The following is a 9,707-nucleotide window of genomic DNA, read 5'->3' as shown; positions in this document are numbered from 1 at the left end:
TGTGATTGTAGACACATCCACATCAGCACATATTCACTCAGTGTATCTCCTGAAAGAGTGAGAATTTTAGCTACAGATCTGCTACTTGGATAGGGGAGGTTGACTGAGGGARTAGGCCAAAGTACTGTGGCTTCACCCACAAGAAAATAAAGAACACATGAAGCAATTAGCATAGTTTTCAAATGACACTGTCTAGTCATCAAGACTCTATATTTGACCTGCCTAAAAACATAATATTGGCAATGATTTCCAGAGTCCAAACATTCATCTATTTTTAGTACACCATTTCACAGAACACATCCGAGGTCAGCAGTCATTACTTCTGCAAAGCCAAAAATAATGGTTCAGCAAGCTCTGATTTCCACTTTATACAATCTCTTGAAGGACTGAAAGGACAATAACTCAAAGGAAAATTTGGTCCAAGGTCTTGCAATCCATTGCTGTTCTTTCCTGCAGTTAATACAAAACTGTGTTTCAATGTATTTTAAACATTGATGACACCACTGGGGTTCATGCACAAACAAGTCATTAAAAAGAAAAGGCTAGAAAATTAAATATTTTTTATTCACATAGCAAAATACAAATTCAAGCTGTCTTCTATGAAGGTTGATGTGTTCTGCCTCCTTGTAGACAGTATTTGGGAGAGTAGAAGCACAGCAATGCTCTGAGCAGAGCTGCTCCCTGCAGCAASCTTTGTCCCAAGTGATGAACTTCCTTCAGAGACTGTGGGTACTGACACTCAGAACAGCACCCCCAATACCACTGCCCTTGTGTCTTGGTGCAATGAGGCAGAAGAATGACCCTGCTTCTGGGCAGCACTATCCTCATGCTTTGTCAAACTTGCTTTGAGGCAAAAGAAGAGCTAAAACCAGAGACAAAGAGGAGCTTGGTGTCTCTGACCTTGGGCATCAGCAAAAACAAATTCAAAAGGTCTCAGAAATTCCAGCAGGCAATGCTGTCAGGCTATTTTGTTCGACTGCTTCATTGGTAAGAAATGTGAGAAGAGGGGAAAACTGTATTCATAGTCTCTTTCCTCTCCTGATGTTGCTGGGCACATCTGCTCTTTTTAACACACCACGTACACATCTAAACACCTGCAGTCTCTTCAAAGATCTAACATCCAACTTAAATCAGCCTTAGATCATTCTCTCCTCTTTGATCATGCTCTGTCCACTCAATGTCTATGAATGAGTGAATACCAATGTGTAATGATTCAAGCAATCCATAAGCAAGATCCTCATGAATCAAAGCATTTCTCCCAGCAAACACAATATAGCTATTCAATAAAAGAGTCAGGGACTTTGGGTCACTTTTTATAAAAAAAGTCACAGAAAGTTAGGTTCCTAGTATGTATCATTTAACATTACTGCAATAATATTGTATTTGTCCACTCTTTTTTAAAGGGGTTTTCATTTTTTAGGAAGAAAAGGTTAAAAAAACAAAACCCAAACACTTGGAGTAAAGGATATCTGAAAATCAACACTATATTTCTGGACAAGAATCAGCAAACATTCTTTGGAAAACATTCTGAGACCTTGCTTATTTTTTACTTAAATAAACTTTATTGAATGACAATACTATTCTACCTGAATATGCTTATTATATTTTCAGGCCTATAAAGCATGTCTACCCAAATGTACCCGGTCTGTAGTGTACTTTCACTACAGCTGTTTGTATGAACTAGATAGTCTGAGGAATTATGAGCTGCAAAGGAACATTAAGCATAATGCTAATATTTGGCATTCTTCTATGCCAAAYGGTATTCTATAAGTATTCTATAAGTAAAACTCTTGGGTTCACTTCCTAAATGTCTGTAACTGACCATTTTCTTCATTGCAAAGAAACAGTACAATGCAAAACTGCCTCTCGTTGAGAGCACAAACAACATGGAGCAGCAGAATCTAAGGCAGAATCTAAGTCCACTGATTACTTAGCATAGACATTTTCTTTATAACAGAGATTATCTGAAAATTTTACTGTCCTCAGTCCTTGCAGAGCTGTGCTTTACAGAAAATCATTACAAATCTCTCTTCAAAATTTTATATGGCTCTATGTACAAATTGCAGTATCTACACAGAAGAGAGCACAGCCTTGAGGCAAATGGAATTTCTTGCATTTAACTGCAGGATACTTCTACTGAAGCAGAGTAGTCATTTTCCAATTATTATGTTAGCTCAAGATAAATATGATTTAACAGAAGTATCCAGCTGCCAAACTCAAAAACAAAAGAAAGAGGCAATGTCTTGTCACAGAGATTTTCCTGCTGCTTAATTCTCTTGTCTGTTCCTATGCAAACACTCACCTTTCTTAATGAGGAAATGATCCATAAAGCTGCAAAAATGAAAAATGAGATATATATTCAATTAGCTGTAGTACTGTTAGCATGCCACTTCAGGTCAGCTGGAAAGCTTTGAAAAGCAAGACATTTGTTACTTAAAGTAGAAAATCTGAATGCAAACTCAGCTAGCTTAAATGTGAAGTTCTTCTGGCAAACCACTGGAAAACATAATTGAATGTAGCCCTCCTGGGATGGAACCCTAACAAACTAGAGGACCACTTGTCTGCTAGCATTTGATTTTGCCTTCACAGTGCCTAAGTCTTTGTGCAATTACAGTAGTAAGTTTCACTTACAGGAATGATTACCCTACACAGTTATAAGTAAGGGTCTATTTTATCCTCTCAATGTAGCTAACATCCATCAAAGAAATGGCTTTCTATACATAGACTGCTTTTCATGTGATTATTTTCAAAGGTGACCATCATTTTATGGGCACAGCCAACACCTGAACAATTTACTCTGACATATTGTGCTTACAGCCGATACAAGGAATACAAATGCGATGAGCTACACACCTGACTGAGTTGCTGCTGTGCAGGCAGAAAACAGAGAGACATTTCAGCTGTGAGCAACAGTGCAGCTGCGAGCTACAGTGCAGCTGCTGAAATACTGGGTATGCCAATTATGCCATGCATCTACACAGGAATACTAGAATAATGTGTGAAGGACATTGCTATAGGAGAGTTGTAAAGGAACACAATTCACTCCTGGTGTGCATCTGCAGCCAACATAATCCCATTGTAGTTAGTATGCTTTCAGATACCATATAAATGCTGATTGTTTTTAGTAACTTGTAGACCAAATTCTAAGGTATCTGTGCCAGCAGCATCAGTTCAGCAAAATACCACCACATGTAATCTGATTCAATACAAACCCATTCTTTGGATAGTTTTCCTCATATAAACTAGATATGTAATTGTATAGCATACTGAGTTATACATGAATACCAACATTCTTGGTATTCAGTGCCATGAATTTAGTTTGGATTCTTCCATCCCTCACATTTAGCTACAACGACAAAGCATTAGCTCCAAGGTGACATAATTCCTTTTCCATGCTGAGCCATGCTGATAGCTCAGGAGGTAGTGGCACAAGCAGCATTGTTGCACTTATGTCTGGCTGTAAGGAACACAAATGTTCTATAAAGGCAAGAATTGAGAGATAAAGCAGATTTTTTTTTTTTTCTCCAAACTTGTTTACATGACCAATTTAAACAAACAATGCATAACCTGTCCACCTGTGGGAAGGTAACTTCAAAATCAGGTTCCAGCCTGTATTCAGATTTACCTTAAATCCTACTGTAAAGAGTCACAGAATCACAGAATCCTTAAAATTGGAAGGGACCTTTAGAGATCATCTAGACACATAGAACAGACCTGGACTTCTTCTGGACAGAATCTGAGACTAGTTTATAGCCCTCATTTCTGCATGTCCTTGAAGGTATTCAGTATCATTTAACTCAGGAAAAGTAGCCAACATTTTGATAACAAAATATTCATGAGACTAAATATATTCCTTGTTGTATATAGTGGTGACAGAAGCTAATTCCTAGTTTAGTGTGTGACACAGCATAGCAGATAGGTAATGGTTACTGACTGTATGTCAGAGGGACACAGACACATCTAATTCATGTTCAACAAGGACCAGGTGCTTAGGTCTGATAAAAACCTTTGCTGGCATCAGCTGAACCTAGGGAAAAGACAGGAATGACTCACAGTCATCTTTGCTGTCTTCAGGGAAGCTGCAGTCCAGTCTGACCCCAACAAAAGTGTGACCATTCTGGYATATCAGTCAAGAATTACTGAGAACAGTGTTCTTCAACGTGAGTCAAACATCATGAGAGAAGAATCAATCATTTTTCATCTTGTCTTTACTTTTCCTGTTTCCCAAGCTATGACTGAAACATTCATTTTCTCTGAACTGCAGTAACCTTCATTTTGCTTTGTTACTATTGAGATCCTTTCCTATTGTTTAGCTTTGTTTCCCACAGCTTCTTACAAATCTATGCAGGATTCATCCAGTTATTTCAGCATTTTTCCCCCCTCTCATCTGTCCCGTTTATGCTAATATCTCTGAATATTCTAGCTCTAAAAAAAATCCTTCTGAAGTGCTTCAGATGGTTTGGCACATGAGTCCCTGGAGGTAGCTTTGGATGCTACAGATTTGAGTTCAAATTCTCCTGCCACAGTATAGCACTAAGAAAAATAAAATCCCAGCCAACACAGACAATGCTCTTATGGAACTGAAACTCACTATATTTTCTCAGATAACACCATGGCTGCATCTGATGATGACTGGCAAATTCAGAATTAGTTCACATTCATTTATCTCACAAAACAGAGGTATTGGTTCTCTCTCCCATGCTGTTAATAAACCAGAAGAAGTCTCAGTTTTACATATGTCACTGCTTTGATTTTCACTCAGTACTATTCTATACTTAGTTCTATTACACCATTTAATAGTACTAGTCTTCCTGCATTGATCACATTTAAATCATATTATCATGCTTTACTGAGTGTAGTACCAGGAAGGCAAAGACTGAATTCTTCATATAACGGTATTCAAAACAGAAAGTTTAAAGAGAAAGAGTGTGTTAAAGAGAAAAAGTAGGTTACTTATACTACTCAGAAAAATCCTGCAAAAAATGCTAAGATTCAGATCTTTGAAATCTTTGTTTTATTGTTTTCTTTGTTAGTTAAAAGTATTCTACTGATTAGCTAGTTAAAAGTACTGATTGTCATCATCTGGAAGATAGAATGGTGTGAACATTTAAATTTGTAATTTGTAAATTTGTGAATTATCAGGTACCATCTTGAGGAGAATGAGAAGATGTGAAAATGAGATCAACACCAGAAGCATGGAAAAATACTATCATAGAAAAGAACATGCTAAATAACAGGGAATCCACAATCAACAAGTTGCAAAGCTGAAACTATTATTTGGAAAAATCTCCCTCACAACAAAAAGCCAGAGTGCAAGAGAAATTCTCATTCACATACATGACACTTCCAGAGTGAAAAAGATGTGATGAAGAACTCCTGATTTTAATTGCAAGGCAACTCAGAACAGACCATAGATGGAATAGGTCAACTTAACTATAAAGCCAGCTGAGTTCTGCCTAAATCTCTGAAGTCATTATCTAAATCASTGCATCTGTGCCAGTCTGCAGCAGCTGAAGGCATCTCTCTGCCCTTTCATTTGTCTTGCACATGAGGATCAAACCAGTTTTCACCGTAAGTCAAGACAAAAGTATTGACAAATAATTTAATGAACTTAGTTGAAAGGGATGTAAAAGTACAATATCAATCTTTCACCTGGCAACTGGTCAACCACAAAAATTATGAGAAAGTCATTCAATAAAAATGGTAATAATGACCAAAAATGTTTTCATCAGCTTCAGAAACAGTGATGATGTAATATCCTATAACGAAACCAAGAAACCAAACTGAATATGGGTTATTAGCATGCAGAATCTGCCATCTGTGACTCATATAATCCACTCCAAGATACACAGACTAATATAGTCTGAAAATCTGGGTCTTTGCATTGCAGTCTTCCTTTATACAGAATTTTTTTTCTTACCACTTCAGTCTGAGGAAACCTCAAATCCTGTTATTTTCAGGTTTCCTTGTAAAAATGAAACTTGAATCACATTCAGCAGAGGATTTACTGAAGTCAGTGAACTTTTTAGTGAATCTGTGAAGATCTGAGGCTTTAAAAGGGAACACTGTAGATGTCAGTAGGTTTCTGCAGCTCTGTATATCCTAAACAATACTAGGCCAAAATATGAAGATTTGGCCTAACAAAATTTCAAAATAACAAAAATAGCAGGTGCATTTTACAGAATAGCCCATTGCCAAAGGGCACAAAGTACTACTTGAACCAATAGGAAGAAAGTGCGTTCTAAGGCCAAATATCCTTCCCTAAGGCTCCTCTAAGTATCATTCAGCTAGGCYTAGGCCAATTGCAGTTTAGAATATCATTGCTAGGAAATTATAATTTTATACCTTAAAATGTCTGTCCTATTACTCATAGAATAACTCACCACTTTTCTAAAAACAAATCTGGATCAATAGTCAATAAAGATGATCAAAAGGATGCAAAGGTATATAATCAAGCTTTTATAATTCTAGGCAATTAAAATTTCATGACATATATTAAATCTCTTTTTTTTTTCAGTTTATGCTTAATATAGAACTCTCTACAGTGAAATATTTGCCAGTGGCAATCTCTTTCATACAATATTAGCATATCCAATTCTCCCCTTGTGGGATATTTCAGCATATAATATTAATTCACCATTAGGTAAGGTACTCATTTTAGCAATCTCCTGTGATCTCATTAATTAAAAAAAATGGTACAATCACTTGTATTTTATTCCATTTTACTTTCCTTCCTTTTTTTCTTGTTGTTGTTTTCCTTTTTTTGACTTGCAGAAGTGGTGCTAGTTTTTAACAGAAAAATCCTATCAATATCTGCTCCATATTCAGCACCTACAGGTCCAATAGCTTCAGGCAGAATAGTTCTTTTGCTTCTGCTAAGCTGTAAGTAATATTCAACTTTGCTTTGCTATTGCAAACTTATAAAGGTCTTTCTTTTTTAATAATCAAAACTTTGAAATCCATCTATTTTTTTTCTCAAAAATGTTCATGAAATATTTACAAAATTGCATTCTCCAAAATTCTCAAGTGAATATATAAATATTATTAACCAGTCACCTTATTATTGTATAGATCATTGTATAGGTAATTGTGAGGCTGTTGTTGGGGTATTACTCAAACTTTCAAACTTTTTTTTTTTTTTTAATAAAGAAAATTAAACATTAACATGTCTGATAATTACTGGAGGATTGTACCTGAATTACTGAGTTTTCACTATATGTTCAATTCTCACACTTCAGGAGAGAAAAAAAAAAAAGTCACTAGAATGAAAGTTAGAAATAGAAATTCATAGAGGAACAAAGGCATAAAACCTGTGTCAAGTTTCTGGAATTACAAATTACGATTAGGCAATTACTGCTAGTGATGAGACATCTTCTGTTAGAAAACATCAAAGTATTATCAGAATTTTCTTTAAAAGAGCTCAAGACTATTTGGCGCATTTTCCTAAAAGCATTTGTTTTCTGTAAGTTAATGTTAACAACTCTATTCCTTTCCACATTTAAATTAGGCAGTGGCTTGTCTGTAGTAGCTATTTTGCAGTGGGTTTTATTTTTTCATGTTTTTCACTATGCTTCATCAGTGGATAAATGATTGAATGTGCCATCTGTAATATGAATTTTAACAGAATAAATTGAGATTTTTAGAAAGGAATTATCAAAGAAACATATTCATTCTACTGATACAGAATGCAAAAACCTTCAAGATAGCTTTATTTGTTAAAATTTATGCAAATATTATAAAATGCTGTTTTTTTCTTTCTCTTTTCAGGATGCTTTAAATCTACATTCTGGTAATCTAATATCAAATAAGAAGTTCATATTTATTAAAAAAGAATCATGAAGTTTACAAATTTATGATCATGATGTTCAGGTTGCCTTCTTTTCAGGAAAAAAAAAACTTGGATGAAGCAAAAATTACTGAAAGGAACAAAGAAAAACACACTGGCTAAATTAGTCTATCAGCKGAATGAGAGCAAGGTGAGAGACCAGATAAGAGGCTCATAGAGAATGAAAGAGACAAAGGAATGTGGCATTATGTATTTTAAGAATAGTTGAACCAGGGAAGCATAATAACCAGAGTCTGTATTGTACTGATAAAGCAAATGAGGCTGTAGAAGAAAAGAAAATAAGACAATGCAAATGGGTTAAAGAAAGAACAGAAACATATAGGCCCACCAAAAATAAAATGCAACTTGAAAAACTGCAAGCCAGCACATTTTGGGGAAATGAATGCAAAACACAGACATTCAATGAACAGATCAAAGCCTTGGAAGCAGCAATATGAGTATGTACCCTGGAGAAATTGTGAGCACCATGATAGCCATGAATTTCCAATGTAATTTAACAGAAGAGGGACATAAAACCCAAGAAGGAAACACAGGCACCTAATCATGGAGTCCCTTATCTGTATGGCCTTGCTACAAGTGTATCTGAAGTATTTCATTAATTATGGGTACATTATGGCCAGAAATATACTCACTGTGAAAAGGAAAATGAGGTAAAGCAACGAAAATGATTATTGGATTGATTAGGGCTAGTTTATGGGACAGACTTATGGGGAGAGATTAAATAAGTACAGGTAGGTTATGGACTAGGGAGAAATAAAGTAACCAGATAAAAATATATAAGGCATAAACACTAGAAATGAGAAGTAGCAGAGAATATAACATTAGTAGACAACAGGAGTGGATTCACATATAAGTATCCTTTCAAAATATTACCTGACTGCATGCTATTGCATAGACAGCAGCACAAACTTTACTCGTAGACTGCAATCTGTTTTTTATTTCAGCTGTATTAAAAGCACTAAACTCTCTCCGATTACCCTTGGCAGGCATGTGCCAGTGTCAGGATGATAATAATAATATTAACAACAACAACAACAACAATAATAATAAAAACTTTTCTGAGGAAAGGAATGGGCTTGGGAAGTAGGGAGACCGTTGACAAAAAGAGATATAGGCAATTCAGTATTTGCACATGTCACAACCAAACCAGCATGTTTGTTGGTTTTATCCCCCTTAAACATTCCTCTTTCCACAGGAGGAAGTACAACCCATTTCTGTAAGAACAGTTCAGTTTTATGCAAACCTTGCTCTGAGATTGGAATGAGGCTCCACAAAATCAGCTCAATTCCGTTCACCTTGAGCAATTCAACTGTACCACCTACTGTGCCAAGGCTTCAAGCCCGAAGCCCATGGTTTCTGCTTGTTTGGGCTGTTGAATAGCTATGCGAAGTAACAGGAACGTAAGCAATGCATTTCAGCCAACTATTACTTTCCCAGGACCTGGCTTGGTGTAAGAAGTGCTGTCTGTTGTCTTCCCTGGCCCACACAGGCCAAATAGGCCTGCACTGTAGCTTGCAGTAGACTTGCACCAGAATCTCCTGAAGTTAATTTGTTACACAGGCCTTACTTACCTCTGTATTTTTCAAATGTTTAATTTGCATTTAGCCGGTTAGCCATTTAGACAAGTTATATTGTCTTATATGCCTGGTTAAAATATTGCTCACCATCTGAAGGTCAGAAGTGCTACATTCCCTCAGCAAATCTACTGCCAGAGGTTGCAAAAAGTGCTTCTCAGTTGTCCATGTCTGAACAACCACACAGCATATCATCAATACCATAACCCTGAGGAGCTGAGAGTGACTGACATATTTTGGAATTTTAATGAAATCCGTCAGGGAATATCTGATAGGTAGAACATCTG

At 36.2% G+C, this 9,707-nt stretch overlaps 1 long non-coding RNA gene across 1 annotated transcript; it reads left to right on the top strand.

The window, feature by feature from the left end:
• Positions 1-4,126: 4,126 nt before the first annotated feature.
• On the top strand, positions 4,127-5,447 carry LOC112957233. Its single transcript, XR_003251178.1, has 2 exons — positions 4,127-4,160; positions 5,143-5,447. It is a non-coding gene; the product is annotated as an uncharacterized LOC112957233 (long non-coding RNA).
• Positions 5,448-9,707: the final 4,260 nt, after the last annotated feature.

Source organism: Nothoprocta perdicaria, unplaced genomic scaffold (genome assembly GCF_003342845.1).
Source record: "Nothoprocta perdicaria isolate Ctin4 unplaced genomic scaffold, notPer1 scaffold_70, whole genome shotgun sequence".
In the NCBI taxonomy this organism is placed as follows: Eukaryota; Metazoa; Chordata; class Aves; order Tinamiformes; family Tinamidae; genus Nothoprocta; species Nothoprocta perdicaria.
This window is presented reverse-complemented; position numbering and strand designations above follow the sequence as displayed.